The 18,283-nt window shown below is 44.8% G+C and overlaps 1 long non-coding RNA gene across 1 annotated transcript in view; it reads right to left on the minus strand.

The window, feature by feature from the left end:
* Window positions 1-3,862: 3,862 nt before the first annotated feature.
* Window positions 3,863-18,283, minus strand: part of LOC129014317 (uncharacterized) — a 29,730-nt gene continuing 15,309 nt past the window's right edge. The window contains exon 4 of the long non-coding RNA XR_010124018.1: window positions 3,863-4,196. This is a non-coding gene — a long non-coding RNA (uncharacterized LOC129014317). The remainder of the gene's footprint in view (window positions 4,197-18,283) is intronic.

Raw genomic sequence — 18,283 nt, forward strand, 5'->3', positions numbered from 1 at the left:
AGCAAAAATATTTTAAAACCACTTTCAAAAAAACCCAAAAAACTAGGCCTGGCATGGTGGCTGTCTCATGCCTGTAATCCCAGCACTTTGGGAGGCCGAGGTGAGCAGATCACCTGAGATTGGGAGTTCGAGACCAGCCTGACAAACATGGAGAAAATCCATCTCTACTAAAAATACAAAATTAGCCAGGTGTGGAGGCGCATGCCTGTAATCCCAGCTACTCAAGAGGCTGAGGCAGGAGAATCACACAAACCCTGGAGGCAGAGGTTGCAGTGAGCCAAGATCGCACCATTGCACTCCCACCAGGGCAACAAGAGTGAAACTCCGTCTCAGAAAAAACACACACACACACACACACACACACACACACACAAAAACTAGCCCCCATAGCCACTAGGCACACTACTTCTCAGTATGTGAAAAGAATCAGGGGCAGTGCCAAGGAGGGCATAAGAAAAGTTTCTTCTTTTTTTTTTTTCTGAAACAAAATCTCGCTCTGTTGCCCAGCCTGGAGTACAGTGGCGCCATCTCAGCTCACTGCAACCACCACCTCCCAGATTCAAGCAATTGCCCTACCTCAGCCTCCCAAGTAGCTGGGACTACAGGCGCCCGCCACCATGCCTAGCTAATATTTGTATTTTCAGTAGAGACAGGATTTCACCATGTTGGCCAGGCTGGTCTCAGACTCCTGACCTCAGGTGATCCACCCGCCTCGGCCTCCCAAAGTGCTGGGACTACAGGCCATTTTATTCTATGTAGAGCACTGTTCCAAATACCTCAAATATATTATGCATTTAATCCTCACCAAAACTTTATGATTATACCCATTCTACAGATGAGGAAAAGAAAATATAGAGAGTAAATTTCCAACATCACACAGCCTACTGGCCAACTGGAATGTGAACCAGAGGGCCTGGCTTCAGAACCTGTACTCCAATCCATTCTGCTCTACTGCCAAAGTCAAAGGTAAAAGACAAATTGGAAGAAAAAAATTGAAATTCATATCACAAATAGCTAACCTTGCTAATATATTAAGAGCTCCCCCTAAGAAAAAAGGTCAACCCAGTAGAGAAATAAGCAAAGCATATGACTAGATTGTTCAATAAAATTAAGTACATAACAAGAAAAATGCAGATTTTAACTCTACCGAGATACCATTTCTCACCTTCCAGATTGGCAAAAACCTAAAAGTTTGACAAAACACTCTGAGGCTATGGAGAAATGGACTCACATACATTTCTGGTGGGAATGAAAATCAGTACAAAATCTATGGAGGGCAATTTAAAATTACAAATCCATATACCCTTTGACCCAGCAATTCTATGTCTTGAAATTATTCTACAGACAACTCACACATGCAAAATGACATTAATGTAAGGCTAATCATTACAGCCTCCTTTGTGATTGCAAAGTCCTGGAAACAACCTAAATGTCCATCAGTTGAGACAGGTTGAATAAATTTGATAAATCCAAATTACAGAATACTTTGCACTGTAAAAAGTTGAGGAAGCGGCCAGGTGCGGTGGCTCATGCCTGTTATCCCAGAACTTTGGGAGGCAGAGGCTGGCAGATCACCTGAAGTCAGGAGTTTGAGACCAGCCTGGCCAACATGGCAAAACACCTCTCTACTAAAAATGCAAAAATTAGCCAGGCATGGTGGCACATGCCTGTAGTCCCAGCTACTTGGGAGGCTGAGGCAGGAGAATCACTCGAACCTGGGAGGCAGAGGTTACAGTGAGCTGAGATTGCACCACTGCACTCCAGGCTGGGAGACACAGCAAGGCTCCATCTCAAAAAAAAAAAAAAAAGTTGAGGAAGCTATGCATTGATATAAGATCATTTCAAAATACAATAAGATAGAAAAGCAATGTGCAGAACAATGTATATAATATATTATTCTTTTGGCCAGGTGATGTGGCGCACACCTGTAATCCCAGAACTTTGGGAGGCCGAGGCGGGCAGATCACCTGAGGTCAGGAGTTTGAGACCAACCTGGCCAACATGGTGAAACTCCGTCTCTACTAAAAATACAAAAATTAGGTGGATGTGGTGGCGCATGCCTGTAATCCCAGCTACTCAGGAGGCTGAGGCAGGAGAGTCGCTTGAACCTGGGAGGTGGAGGTTGCAGTGAGCGGAGATCACACCACTGCACTCCAGCCTGGGCAACAGAGCAAGACTCTGTCTCAAAAAAGTCAATAAATAAAAATAAAAATAGGCCAGCCACGGTGGCTCATGCCTGCAGTCCCAGAACTTTGGGAGGCCGAGGCGGGTGGATCACGAAGTCAGGAGATCGAGACCATCCTGGCCAACATGGTGAAACCCTGTCTCTACTAACAATACAAAAATTAGCCTGGTGTGGTGGTGCATGCCTGTAATCCCAGCTACTCAGGAGGCTGAGGCACAAGAATCGCTTGAACCCAGGAGCTGAGATCATGCCACTGCAGTCCAGCCTAGCAACAGAGTAAATAAATAAATATTATAATAATATATTATATTATTATATATAATAATATATCATTCTTCTGTGTATATGTTGTTTTATGCAAAAAGCAGAGGAAAAATATATTTTGTATTGATTTGTATAGGCACAAAAATACCTTTGGGGCAAGATAGGAAGTGGGCATATGTGGGGTGGGGTAAGGATGGAGAAAAGAACTTCCCCATATACCTTTGGCTTTTTTTTTTTTTTTTTTGAGACGGAGTCTCACTCTGTCACCCAGGCTGGAGTGCAGTCGCATGATCATAGCTCACTGCAGCCTCGAACTGCTGGGCTCCAGTGATTCTCCCACCTCAGCCTCCCCAGGTGCTGGCACTGCAGACATGTGCCGCTACACCCTTGTAATTTTTTTTTTCACAGTGAAAGATTTTATTTTTTTTTACTTTCATCCAAACATACCCTTTTCTGAAAAACATAAAAGCAAGCACATCAATGGCATCCCTGTAAAGAAAAAATAATAATTAAGCTGTAAATCAATAATAATAATACAAACTTTTAAATGATATGTGAAAAGATTTACAGGTAGTCATAGAGCTCTTAATTTTAGAAAATAATTCAAGTGAATATCAATGCAGGTTAGGGAGAAGCTTCTTTTTTTTTTTTTAGATGGTGTCTCTCTCTCTTGTTGCCCAGGCTGGAGTGCAATGGTGCAATGGTACCATCTCGGCTCACTGCAACCTCTGCTTCCCAAGTTCAAGTGATTCTCCTGCCTCAGCCTCCTGAGTAGCTGAGATTACAGGCATGTGCCACCACACCCGGCTAATTTTGTATTTTTGGTAGAGATGAGGTTTCTCCATGTTGGTCAGGCTGGTCTCAAACTCCCGACTTCAGGTGATCTGCCTGCCTTGGCCTCCCAAAGTGCTGGGATTACAGGTGTGAGCCACCACTCCCGGCCTCCAAACATTTTGATACAAAATATTTTTCAGTGATAATATTTTATAGACATTTTGTGAGAAGAATATTATTATAGTCCTAAGAAACATAACATTCAAGTCTTTTTTTTTTTTTTTTTTTGAGATGGAGTTTCACTCTTGTTGCCCAGGCTGGAGTGCAATGGCGTGATCTCGGCTCACCACAACCTCAGCCTCCTGGGTCCAAGTGATTCTCCTATCTCAGCCTCCCCAGTAGCTGGGATTACAGGTATGCACCACCACGCTTGGCTAATTTTTTATATTTTTAGTAGAGATGGGGTTTCTCCATGTTGGTCAGGCTGGTCTCAAACTCCAAACCTCAGGTGATCTGCCTGCCTCAGCCTCCCAAAGTGCTGGGATTACAGGCATGAGCCACCACGCCTGGCCTCAAGTTATCTTATGCAGGTCAGGTACCTGTTACACACGTCCATGTAAAGAGACCACCAAACAGGCTTTGTGTGAGCAATAAAGCCTTTTAATCATCTGGGTGCAGGCCGACTGAGTCCAAAAAAGGAGTCAGCAAAGGGAGATGGGGTGGGGCAGTTTTACAGGATTCGGGTAGGTAGTGGAAAATTACAGTTAAAGGGGGTTTTTCTCTTGTGGGCAGGGGCAGGGGTCACAGGGTGCTCGGTGGGGAGCTCCTGAGACTCAAGTCCAGAAGGAATGTCACAAGGTCAGTTGTTCAGTTAGGGTGGAGCAGGAACAAATCACAAGGGTGGAATGTCATCAGTTAAGGCAGGAACCGGCTATTTCACTTCTTTTGTGGTTCTTCAGTTGCTTCAGGCCATCTGGATGTATACATGCAGGTCACAGGGGTTATGATGGCTTAGCTTGGGCTTAGAGGCCTGACAGTACCCTTGTTAAAATGAGTTAGAACCTACATAATCCCAGTAGCATTGCCTCTTTAAATGTAGAGCATATCTATGATATTCAAAATAAACACAGACATGGGATTGATCTAAATTTTACTTTACAGGTAAAAGAAAATTACAATTCAGCATGAGAACATTTTTCATAAGTTTTACCTATGGCCCCAATGATAATTAGGCCAACTGTATCCTGAGTGTATATGAATGTGTGAATACATACACATACTAATGTATACAAACCAACTGACACCACACGACTCTCCAGAGATGTTTCTTGAAGCACCAGAGAGTAATTTCTTTATTTTTAGTTTTGAAGAGACAGGGTCTCACTAGGTTGCCCAGCCTGGTCTTGAACTCCTGGCCTCAAGTGATCCTTCTGCCTCAGCCTCCCAAAGCGCTGGGTTTACAGGTGTGAGCCACTACACCTAGCCGCCTTTTGCATTTTTTAAAGCTTGAAGCACATATGTGTATTACTTATTAAAAATTTAACAAATAATTTCAAAAAGAGAAAGAAAGGCCTTTTAGAGGATAGGTCATCTTAGGACTCCCTGGTTCCAAGATATAACTCAATTGTCCTGTAATGAGACAGACACTTCCTGAATCTATTGGGGTTTAAGATTAAAAAAAAAAAAAAAAAAAAAAAAAGACATTCTCTTATTCAGACCCTTTTATATAGTTCTCATTGCCTTTCTTCATTATGCTCCTGAGGCTCATTTGAAGCTAACGCTCAAGCACCAGTGACATCTGGTAACACGGGTAACCCTGGGCAACCAGCTTCTCTCATAGTTGTCATAGCAACAATGATGTTCTGACAGTTGAGTTTTCATCATGAAGTAATTATCAAGCTTGGGGAGGGCTCCTCCACATTTGCAGTTGTTTACATCAATGAGGTTTATGAATGAGCCTCAATTAGATGCAATTTTGATTGAAGTGTTAAGAGAGGCTGTGAATTGAGTCAGATTTACATATCCTTCCACCCAGCCTGGCAAATCTGGTGAATTGTAGGCCTGGTGCAATTCAGAGAGGGGGTGCGACTTGCACTTCAGCCATCAAAAGCCACTGGATGTGCGAGGCTTGGTGGCTCATGCTTGTAATCCCAGCACTTTGGGAGGCTGACGTGATCACCTGAGGTCGGGGGTTTGAGACCAGCCTGGCCAACATGGCGAAACCCTGTCTCTACTAAAAACACAAAAAAAGGCCAGGCACAGTGGCTCACACTTGTAATCCCAGCACTTTGGGAGGTCGAGGTGGGCAGATCACCTAAGCTCAGGAGTTCAAGACCAGCCAGACCAACATGGTGAAAACCTGTCTCTACTAAAAATACAAAAATTAGCAGGCATGGTGGCACATGCCTGTAGTCCTAGCTACTGGGGAGGCTGAGGCAGGAGAATCCCATGAACCCAGGAGGCAGAGGTTGCAGTGAGCTGAGGTCACGCTACTGCACTCCAGCCTGGGCAACAGAGTAAGACTCCATTTCAAAAAAAAAAAAAAAAATTAGCTGGCTGTGGTGGACATGCCTGTAATCCCAGCTACTCGGGAAGTTGAGGAATGAGAATCTCTTGAACCTGGGAGGCGGAGGCTGCAGTGAGCCGAGATTACACCACTTCACTCCAGCCTGGGCAACAGAGCAATACTCTGTCTCAAAAATATATAAATAAAAATGTTTTTTTAAAAAGCCACTGGATGGCTGAAGACCTGGCACGTTCCAACCTGAGATGAACAGTTTCTTATCTATCCTCTGTTCCCCCAGCCAACCACAAGTAGCAGGAACAGACCCAGCAGGTTCTTGATTTCAACCCAGCATATAAAACAAAAGTTCTGATTTGTCAAAACTTTGTAAAACCCATATGTCTATATAATTAGCCCCATTTCACACTGGTGAAACCTCAGGTTTAGACTGCTCAGATTCTCTCCCCTGGACAGCAATGAAGTCAGGATTCACAGCCACATCTCAGCTTCTTCCACTTCTACCACCTGCTCAGAGCCAGGAATAAATATTTCTTTGGGTTGTGTGGAAAGTGACACTGAGCTTTTCTTATGTCCACAAGCCTTTGTTAAAAGAACAAGTGCTTCTGCATCTATCAGCCAAAGTCGGTAGAAGTGGCTTGGTTCTGGCAGCCAAGAATCCAGCTTCTTGGTGACAAGCTCCTGGTGACACATATGAACTCTTAACCTCTGACTTGAGTGAGGAATTGTAACCAAGTGCCCCTCATTTTTCTAAGAGATAGTTTATTTGTTTCTCTCCCTTCTTTTCTCATTGCCCTGGTTCCCCACTTCCCACTTAGCCCTTTAGAAATGCAAACATAGCCCAGGTGCGGTGGCTCACGCCTGTCATACCAGCACTTTGGGAAGCCAAGGCAGGCGGATCACCTGAGGTTGGGAGTTTGAGACCAGCCTGACAAAAATGGTGAAACCCTGTCTCTACTAAAAATACAAAAAATTAGCTGGGCATGGTGGCTCATGCCTGTAATCCCAGCTACTCAGGAGGCTGAGGAAGGAGAATCGCTTGAACTGGGGAGGCGGACATTGCGGTGAGCCGAGATTGCACCACTACACTCTAGCCTAGGCATCAAGTGCTAAACTCCCTCTCAAAAAAAATAAAATAAAATAAAAGTCCGGGTGCGGTGGCTCACGCCTGTAATCCCAGCACTTTGGGAGGTCGAGGCGGGCGGATCACGAGGTCAGGAGATTGAGACCATCCTGGCTAACATGGTGAAGCCCATCTCTACTAAAAATACAAAAAATTAGCCGGGCCTGGTGGCGGGCTCCTGTGGTCCCAGCTACTTGGGAGGCTGAGGCAGGAGAATGGAGTGAACCCAGGAGGCGGAGCTTGCAGTGAGCCGCCGAGATCACGCCACTGCACTCCAGCCTGGGTGACAGAGCGAGACTCCTCCGTCTCAAAAGCAAAAAAAAAGAAAGAAAGAAAGAAAAGAAAAGAAAGTAACAGTAGCTTCAAACAATAGCCAAGGAAGTTAGAGTCACAAGGTGTTTGGTTCCCTACGTAACAACTTAACATATGTCCCTGAGTTTTTCAGAACTCCCACCAAATGGATCCGCTGGCACGTAGACCTCAGGCTAAGGGGGAAACTGAGGACTGCACTTTGACTACCATTCTTTGTCCTGAAGTTCTTCCTGAGAGGCCTGGAGGAAGTCACACCCACAAGGCAGTGCTCACATCTTCTGCTGACCCCAGCTTTTTAAAGAAAGCTTCTCCTTCTCAACCAACTACAAATCAGAAAATCTTTGAATCTACCTAGGACCTCTAAGCACCACCCCCTAACCCTGCTTCAAGATATTCCATCTTCTAAGGCCAAACCAATGTATAATCTCCATGTATTCATTTCCAATTTTGCCTGTAACTTCTCCTTTCCTGAAATGTTCCCCTGCCTTCAAAAACCTTTGCTTACAAGACATCAGGAAGTTTGGATCTTAAGAATGAGCTGTCTGATTCTCCTTGCTTGGTGCCCTGCAATAAATGATTCACGTTCATTTGCTGCAATCCCAATATCAGTGTTTCGCTTTGCTGCATACACACACACACACACACAAACCACAAAGAACGAAAGAAGAAACAGTTTTAAAAAAGGTAAAATTTTTTTTAAAGAGAAAATCTAGCATGTATATATTTTATATATATTTTTGTTTAACTATATATACACACATATATTTGTTATATGTGTGTATTACATATACACATATATACGTTATACGTGTGTATTGTGCATATTTTGGGGGCAAGGGGGTCTCGCTCTGTTGCCCAGGCTGAAGTACAGGGGTGCAATCATGGCTCACTGCAGCCTCAACCTCCCTGGCTCAGTTAATCCTACCACCTCAGCCTCCCAAGTATCTGGGACTACAGGCACACACCACTGCACCCAGCTAATTTTTTGTTGTTGTTGTTTTGGTAGAGACGGGGTCTCACTATGTTTCCCAGATTGGTCTCAACTCCTGGCTCAAGCAGTCCTCCTGCCTCTACCTCCCGAAGGCTGGGATTACAGGGGTAATCCACTACACTCGGCTGCCAATATATATATTTTTTTGAGACAGAGTCTCGCTCTGTCTCCCGGGCTGGAGTGCAGTAGCGCGATCTCGGCTCACTGCAGCCTCTGCCTCCTGGGTTCAAGTGATTCTCCTGCCTCAGCCTCCTGAGTAGCTGGGACTACAGGCTTGCACCGCGACACCCGACTAATTTTTGTATTTTTAGTAGGGATGGGGTTTCACCATGTTGGCCAAGATGGTCTCGATCTCTTGATCTCATGATCCGCCCCCGTCGGCGTCCCAAAGTGCTGGGATTACAGGCGTGAGCCATCGCGCCCGGCCAGCTGCCAATATTTTTTAATTAAAGCTTTATTGGTAGCTTAAAGGTTTGTACACCTAGGCCAATGTACTATCGTTAGATTCAGGATAGACAAGAGTTAGGAAAAGGGGGATTATGAAAGAAGTGGGAAAGGAAACTGCAACTTTATTGCAGGAGAGTTCCCAAGGCAGATCAATTTTAGAAAAGAGTGCATATAAATATAGGAGATTTGGGCCAGGCGCTGTGGCTTATGCCTGTAATCCCAGCACTTTGGGAGGCTGAGGCAGGCAATTCACATAAAGCCAGGAGTTCGAGACCAGCCTGGCCAACACGGCAAAACCCCATCTCCACTAAAAATACAAAAAAATTAGCCGGGTGTGGTGGTGGACACCTGTAATCCCAGCTACTCAGGAGGCTGAGGCAAGAGAATCACTTGAACCTGCGAGGTGGAGGTTGCCGTGAGCCAAGATCACACCACCGCACTACACCTAGGTGACAGAGCAATACTGTCTCAAAAAAAAAAAAAAAAAAAGATTTGGAAATGTATTTCCTTAAAACAAATCCACATACACCTTGCAGAATGTATACACATAAATACTCCAATTTGAAGATGCTGATCTAAAACATTCTAAGGTCTTTCTATCTGAAAGAACTTAGAAATTCATTAATCTTAAATTTTATTTAGTATGTACCTCAGAATAACTAAGGTAACCACCAAAAGAATAGATATTCTTATAGAGACATAGAATAGTTATTTTAGGAAGAAAAAACTAGAAAAAGAGGAAAAACAAAACCATTAATCATCCAAGGGGTAGGTGGTGGTGGAAGAGAAGAGCAAATGGAAAAAGCAGAAGAAATAAAATAGACTATAATGAGGTGGTAGAAAATAAATCCAAATAAATCAATAACTGCAGTAAACTTAAAGGGAAAAACTTTCAAATTAAAAGGCAAAGATTTTTCAGACTAGACTTTTTTTTAAGTTAGATACAGCTGCTATTTTAAAGAGAGGCCACACACAGAGAGAGAGAGAGAGAAATAAAAAGAGAGAAAGAGAGAGAAAAAAAGAAAAGCCGGGCACTGTGACTCATGCCTGTAATCCCAGCATTTTGGGAGGCCAAGGCAGGCAGATCATTTGAGGCCAGGAGTTCGGTATCAGCCTGGCCAACGTGGTGAAACCCCATCCCTACTAAAAATACAAAAATTAGCTGGGCGTGGTGGCACGTGCCTGTGATCCCAGCTACTTGGTAGGCTAAGGCAGGAAAATCACTTGAACCCAAGAGGCGGAGATTGCAGAGAGCTGAGATTGCACCACAGCACTCCAGCCTGGGTGACAGAGTGAGACACCATCTCAAAAAAAAAAACAAAAAAAAAGAAAGGATGGGAGGGGAGGGAAAGAAGACACAGACACACAGAAAAGTCAAGGGTGTCAAGATTGAGAATATTATATCAGGCCAATACTAACTAAAAGAAAGTTTATATTGCTACATTATCAAACAAAACAGGCTGTAAGACAAAGAGAATTACTAGCAATGACAAGGAAACAACATAATAAAAGGTTCTACTCATCAGAAAGAAGTGAGTCTAACTTTTAACGTATATAAAGCAAAAATTAACATAGCTGCAAGGAAAACTTGATAAATCAACCATCATAATGGGAGATTCTAACACTCCTCTCCCAGTAATGGATCGATAGATCTGACAAAGAAAGAGTGAGAATATAATAAGAGTCAGGCTGGGCACAGTGAATCACCCCTGTAATCCCAGCACTTTGGGAGGCCAAGGAAGGAGGATCACTTGAGCCCAGGAGTTCAAAACCAGCCTGAGCAACATGACGAAACCCTGTCTTTACAAAAAATAAAAAAAATAGCTAGGTGTGCTGGTGTGCCCCTGCAGTCCCAGCTACTTGGGAGCCTGAGGTGGGAGGATCACCTGAGCCGGGGAGGTCAAGGCTGCAGTGATCCGTAATCCTGCCGCTGCACTCCAGCCTGAATAAAACCCTGCCTCAAAAAAAAAAAGAATATAGTAAGACTCATAAGAATAAAGATAATAAAGATGGTACCATTAGCAAACTTGCCCATTAGACACCTGTGGAACACAATAGCCTACAAGTGGAAAACACACACTGTTTTCAAGAACACAGAGAACCTTTACAAAAAGTAACCCCATGCTAGACCTGTAAGTTCTGCTCAAAGAAAATGTCAAACGATTGACATTATGCAGACTTCATACTCTGACAACAACACAGTTAACAATTACACAAAGATAGCAAGAAAAAAACCCATATGACTGGAAATTTCAAATACATTTCTAGATAACGCATGGATCAAAGAAGAAATCATAATAGAAATTTCAAAATATTTAGAACGGAACCACAACAAAATAACTACATTCGGAGATGACTGGCTTATCACAAAAATATCCCTTAGAGAAAAGTTTGCAGCCTTAAAAAGTTTCCATTAAAAAATTTAAAAGTCGCAAAATGAATGCGTTAAACCCCTAATTTAAGGTGCCTGGAAGGGTCTACTTCTCACCCCTCTTGCCTCCTCACTTCTCCCTGAATCTCCCACCTTATTCATACTCCTTCCTCCTCCGATTTCATGTACTTCCTGAGTTTTTCCCGTCTGCCAGGCACTACCGCCTCCCCCACCATCTTCATCATCAATTCTCTGAAATTGTTCAGATTTCTCTTCTGCATGTGATAGGAACTCCTGGAGTATTCAGTACCCAACATAACCCCCTTTGCATTCATTCATTCAACACTAACAAACACCTGTTGACTATCAGCTCTATACCAAGGTGGGCTGGATGCTAGGAACATGAAGACCAAGAACGAAAGCCCCGTTATTGCCCTAGAGCAGCGTTCTCACAGTGTGGTCCCCAGACCAGCACCATCAGCATCAACTGGGAACTTTTTGAGAAATGAAGTTCTCAGGCTCCACCCCACACCTACTGAATCAGAAGCTCTGGAGTGGAGCCCAGCACTCTGGGCTTTAACAAGTCCCTGGATACTGATGCTCACTAGAGGAGTTTGAGAATCACTGCCCAGAGGAGTTTGCAGTACAACAAATATAAGCAAACAATTATAATGCAGTGGGTAGAAGGAGCCACCAAAATGTCCATCACAAGGAACCATGAAAGCCTTAGAGGGTCACCTGCTCTGACCTACAATGAAAGGCCCCCCTACCCCGACCTAAGCTGGGCTCTGAGAAACAGTTGACCAGGCAATGTGGGACAGGGAAGAACATCCTAGCAGTTGAGGAAAATAAAAGGTAAGGCCAGAAATAAGGAAAATTACAATGTGCTCAGAAAACTTAGTGATTAGGAAGCAGGAGACATTACTATGAAGGTGTGGGCACGTGAAGAAATGAGAACAGAGATGGGACAGGGATCAAATCCTGGAAACCATCATACCCGGTGAGGAGTTTGTGTTGAGGATGTAACTGAGAAGGAGCTGCAGAAATGTTGGCCACTACCAGTGACATCCAGAGTCATCACAGCTCCATTGATGATAGAACAGAATTCCCAAGCAGTGTCTTTTGGGAAACAGGAACATAATGAGTATATTACCTTTTTATTAAGTTGGAATATCTGAAACAGAAAAGTTATTTGTCACAAATGTCCAAAGCACATAGGAGTCACTCACCTGTCTGCCGTGCTGTGGACGTGCCAGCACGAATTTACAGTCAGCTGAGTGACAAGAGAAGGACCATTTTATAATCTCATAGTTTTGAATGGGGTGTGATATGGTTTGGCTCTGTGTCCCCACCAAATCACATGTTGAATTGTAATTCCCAATGTTGGGAGAGGGACCTGGTGGGAGATGATTAGATCATGGGGCGGATTCCCCTTTTGCTGTTCTTGTGATAGTGAGTTTTCATGAGATCTGGTTGGTTGAAAGTGTGTAGCACTTCTCCCTTCAGTCACTCTCCCGCCTACTGCCATGTGAAGACGTGCTTGCTTCCCCTTCATCCTTCCACCATGATTGTAAGTTTCCTAAGGCCTCCCCAGTCACACCTCTTGTACAACCTGTGGAACTGTGAGTCAATTAAACCTCTTTTCTTTTGTTTTTTTTTTGTTGTTGTTGTTGTTTTGAGACGGAGTCTCGCTCTGTCGCCAGGCTAGAGAGCTGTGGCGCAATCTCAGCTCATTGCAACATCCAACTCCCTGGTTTAAGGGATTCTCCTGCCTCAGCCTCCCGAGTACCTGGGATTACAGGCATGTGCCACCACATCCAGCTAATTTTTATATTTTCAGTAGAGATGGGGTTTCACCATGTTGGCCAGGATGGTCTCGATCTCCTGACCTCCTGATCTGCCTGCCTCGACCTCCCAAAGTGCTGGGATTGTGTCTGGAGTTGGTTCCTTCTGGTGGGTTCGTGGTCTCGCTGACTTCAAGAATGGAGCCGCGGACCTCTGCGGTGAGTGTTACAGCTCTTAAAGGCAGCACGGTCCCAAAGAGTAAGCAGCAGCAAGATTTATTGTGAAGAGCGAAAGAACAAAACATCCACAGCTTAGAAGAGGACCCCAGCCAGTTGCCGCTGCTGGTTGGGGTGGCCAGCTTTTATTCCCTTATTTGTCCCTGCCCATGTCCTGCTGGTTGGTCCACTTTACAGAGTGCTGATTGGTCCATTTTACAGAGTGCTGATTGGTCCATTTTACAAACCTCTAGCTAGCCACAGAGTGCCGATTGGTGTGTCTTTACAGAGCACTGATTGGTGCATTTTACAATCCTCTTGTAAGACAGAAAAGTTCTCCAAGTCCAACCCAGAAGTCCAGCTGGCTTCACCTCTCAGGATTGCAGGCATGAGCCACCACACCAGGCCAAACCTCTTTTCTTTATAAATTATCCAGTCTCGGGTAGTTATTTACAGCAATGTGAGAATGAACTAATACAGGGTGAAATCCAGCTCAAAGATGAGCTGATATTCTTACACTGCTCAGACACCAATGAGACTGTGATGAAAATGATAGTGATTAACTCAAATAGATGCTTTAGTAATCAATAAACATCCACTCTGCAGGAAGGCCTATCCATCACCCCCCGAGCTGGAGACTCTGTCCCCTTTGGATCCAGACATAAGCATGTATTAGGACAAAGCTATCAAACTCATCTTCTCTTTTTTTTTGAGACAAAGTCTCGCTCTTGTCCCCAGGCTGGAGTGCAATGGCACAACGTCGGCTCACTGCAACCTCTGCCTCCCAGGCTCAAGCGACTCTCCTTTCTCAGCCTTCCAAGTAGCTGGGACTAGAGGCGCCTTCCACCACGCCCGGCTAATTTTTGTATTTTTAGTAGAGACAGGGTTTCACCGTGTTAACCAGGATGGTCTCGAACTCCTGACCTCGTGATCCACCCACCTCGGCCTCCCAAAGTGCTGGGATTACAGGTGTGAGCCACCGCACCTGGCCTATCAAATTCATCTTAAAGTGCTTTTCCTTGCTGCTATAGACAGTTTAGAAGAAACAGAAACTCAGAAGAGCTTGCACTTGAGCAGCTGCTAAGAGAAACTATATAAAAATGAGATTTTGCCCTTAAATGCATTTGGATGGGGCATTTTCAGGTCAATTTCTGAATACTAAAAAGATCTAATCACTACATTGTGAATAAGATACAGTTATTTAAAAATCCCTGGAGCAGTCAAAGAATCAGAGTGATGGTTAACCTTTCCTGAGAGTCAAGAAAATTAACCAACCAAGTTTAATTTAATTTAGGGTTTTTCTTACTGACTTAATATTTATTTCTAGGCCACAAAGCATCCCTTTCTGTGTAAAATCTGGAAAAAATGAACCACTTCTCCCACCGGACAGGTTATCTGCATTCTTTTCAACATTATTTTAAAATAGGAAATACATAGCGCCTGGCACAAAATGTGAAAGATAGAAAAGAACATACAGAAAATAGCACACCAGACTGGGCACAGTGGCTCATGCTTGTAATCCCAGCACTTTGGGAGGCCAAGACAGGCGGATCACTCGAGGTCAGGAGTTCAAGACCAGCCTGGCCAACATGGCTAAACCCTGTCTCTACTAAAAATACAAAAATTAGTTGGGTGTGGTGGTGTGCATGCCTGTAATCCCAGCTACTCGGGAGGCTGAGGCATGAGAATCACTTGAACCCGGGAGGTGGCGGTTGCAGTGAGCCAAGATCGCACCATTGCACCCCAGCCTGGGCAACAAGAGCAAGACTCCATCTTAAAAAAAAAAAAAAAAAAAAAAAAAAGACGACGAGAGAACTACACCAGCACACACTCAGCCCCTTGCCATGTGATGCCCTGCACCACCCCGGACTCTGCAGAGACTCCCCACCAGCAAGAAGTCTCTCACCAGATATGGCCCCTCAACCTTCGACTTAGCCTCCATAACTGTAAGAAATAAAGTCCTTTTCTTTATCAGTTACCCAGTTTCAGGTATTCTGTTATCAGCAACAGAAAACAGACTGAGACACACCTAGAGTGGTCAAATTCATAGAGACAAAAGGTAGAATGGTGATTGCCAGAAACTGAAAGCAGAGGGGAATTTGGAGTTGTTGTTTAAATGGGTACAGACTTTCTGTTTGAGTGATGAAAAAGTTCTGAAGATGGATGGTGGTGCTGATTGCCACTGAACCGTACACTTAAAAATGGTTAAGATTGGCTGGTAGCCGGGGACGGTGGCTCACGCCTGTAATCCCAACACTTTGGGATGCCGACTCAGGTGGATCACAAGGTCAGGAGATCGAGACCATCCTGGCTAACATGGTGAAACCCCATCTCTACTAAAAATACGAAAAATTAGCCAGGAGTGGTGGCGGGCGCCTGTAGTCCCAGCTACTTGGGAGGCTGAGGCAGGAGAATCACTTGAACCCGGGAGGCAGAGGTTGCAGTGGGCCGAGATCGTACCATTGCACTCCAGCCTGGGCTACACAGCTAGACTCCGTTTCCAAAAAAAAAAAAAAAAAAAAAATTGGCCGAGCATGGTGGCTCACATCTGTAATCCCAGCACTTTGGGAGGCCGAGATGGGCAGATCACCTAAAGTGAGGAGTTCAAGACCAGCCTGGCTAACATGGTGAAATCCCATCTCTTACTAAAAAACAAAATATAAAAATTAGCCAGGTGTGGTGGTGCAGACCTGTAATCCCAGCTACTTGGGAGGCTGAGGCAGGAGAATCACTTGAGCCTCAGAGGCAGAGGCTGCAGTGAGCTGGGACTGTGCCTCTGCACTCCAACTTGGGTAACAGACCGAGACTCCATCTCAAAAAAAAATGGTTAAGATAGCCGGGCGTAGTGGTTCACACCTGTAAGCCTCCCAGCCTTTTGGGGGGTTGAGGCAGGTGGATTACATGAGGTCAGGAGTTCAAGACCAGTCTGGACAACATGGTGAAACCCCATCTCTACTAAAAATACAAAAATTAGCTGGGCGTGGTGGTGCACACCTGTAATCCCAGCTACTCGGGTGGCTGAAGCAGGAGTATCACTTGAACTCAAGAGGCAGAGGCAAGACTCTGAAAAAAAAAAAAAAAAAAAAGGTGCCGGGCGAGGTGGCTCATGCCAGTAATCCCAGCATTTTGAGAGACCAAGGCAGGTGGATCACCTGAGGTCAGGAGTTTCAGACCAGCCTGACCAACATGGAGAAATCCCGTCTCTACTAAAAATACAAAATTAGCCGGGTGTGGTGGCACATGCCTGTAATCCCAGCTACCCAGGAGGCTGAGGCAATAGAATCAATTGCACCAAGGAGGCGCCGGTTGCAGTGAGCCGAGATCATGCCATTGCACTCCTATCTGGGCAACAAGAGCAAAACTCCGTCTCAAAAAAACCAAAAAAAGGTTAAAAAATTGTTAAGATGGCCAATTGTATGTTATATGTATTTTACTACAGTTTTTTAAAAATCAATTTCCTGTATACTTATTTATTCATTCATGCATTTGTTCAATCATTCAATAAAATTATGTGTGCCAGAATCACACAGAGATTTATGTAAAGACTTATCTGTGGACTAAGAAAGACAAAAGGAAATTAAATAGGCAAAGAAATGACATGAGGACATTATAGGCAGTAAGTTCAGGATGTGGAAAACCAAAAAAGCTGAACCAGAGAGAAGACAAAGTGAACAGAGGCCAGATATAAAGACCTCAGGTACCCTACTAAGGAAAAGAGATTTGATTCTCTAAGAGGCAAGAGCAACTAAAGATGTATGTAGCACACAGACCTCCTATCCTGTGTTTTAGGAGGGCTCTGGCTTCCATTTGGAAACTGGATTAGAGGGACCCAGGTACAAGGCCAGACGGAGAGGAGACAGGTGCCACAACACTGACAGGGTGATGACAGTGACAGCCTCCACCACAGGTCGCACACACTGCCCACTTTTTTATCACGCTGGATAAAACATGCAGCAAACTGCCGGGCGCGGTGGCTCATGCCTGTAATCCCAACACCTTGGGAGGCAGAGGCAAGAGGATCTCCTGAGCCCAGGAGTTCAAGACCAGCCTGGACAACATGGGGAGACTCCGTCTCTATTTTTTTTTTTTAACAACAACAAAAAAGACACGAGGCATAGAGACTAAAGCAGAAAAGAAATCCTTCTCTCCTGCTTTCTTTCAACGGGGGAACAAGAAACAAAGAGGCTACATCAATTTTTACCTCTCCAGAAAAAGACAGGAAGCAGGACACAGGCTACTGTAAGTCAGGGCACAATTCATTGCTCTGATGGTTCTCCAAGTGTCATCCCTGAGCCAGCAGCATTCACATCCCCCAGGAGCTTGTTAGAAACTCAAATTCTCGCCAGGCGCGGTGGCTCACACCTGTAATCCCAGCACTTTGGGAGGCCAAGGCAGATGGATTACCTAAGGTCAGGAGTTTGAGACCAGCCTGGCCAATATGGTGAAACCCTGTCTTTACTAAAAATACAAAAATTAGCCAGGTGTGGTGGCACATGCCTGTAATTCCAGTTAATCGGGAGGCTGAGGCAGGAGAATTTATTGAGCCCGGGAGACAAAGGTTGCAGTGAGCTGAGATCGTGCCACGGCACTCCAGCCTGGGCAACAGAGCAAGATTCTGTCTCAAAAAAAAAAAAAAAAAAAAATTATTAGGCCTGCCCCCAGCCCTACTGAATCAGAATCTCTGGGGATGGAGCTTAGGGTTCTGTGCTTTAACAAACACAGATGTAAGTCCAAGTTTAAAACTGCTGGGCCTGGTGGATCACTGCTGTAATCCCATCACTTTGGGAGGCTGAGGCGGGCGGATGACTCGAGGTCAGGAGTTTGAGACCAGCCTGGGCAACATGGTGAAACCCCTTCTCTACAAAATATTAGCCGGGCTTGGTAGCGTGACCTGTAGTGCCAGCTACTCTGGAGGCTGAGGTGGGAGGATTGCTTGAGCCTGGGAGGTGGAGGTTGCAGTAAGCCAAAATCACGCCACTGCACTCCAACCTGGATGACAGAGGGAGCTGTCTCAAACAAGAGGTTTAAAACCACTCCTCTTTATAATAGAGTATAGTGTACCTGCCACTTATGGCATGCTCCCTGATCTTCTACCCGACTTACCTGTTAAAACTAATGCTCAGGCTCCTTTGAATTGACTCTCGGTAAAAAAAAAAATTGCCTGGCTGGGAGCGGTGGGGCATGCCTGTAAACCCAACACTTTGGGAGGCCAAGGCAGGTGGATCACCTGAGGTCAGGAGTTCCAGACCAGCCTGGCCAACATGATGAAACCCTGTCTCTACTAAACATACAAAA

This window comes from Pongo pygmaeus, chromosome 16 (assembly GCF_028885625.2).
Source record: "Pongo pygmaeus isolate AG05252 chromosome 16, NHGRI_mPonPyg2-v2.0_pri, whole genome shotgun sequence".
Classification (NCBI taxonomy): domain Eukaryota; kingdom Metazoa; phylum Chordata; class Mammalia; order Primates; family Hominidae; genus Pongo; species Pongo pygmaeus.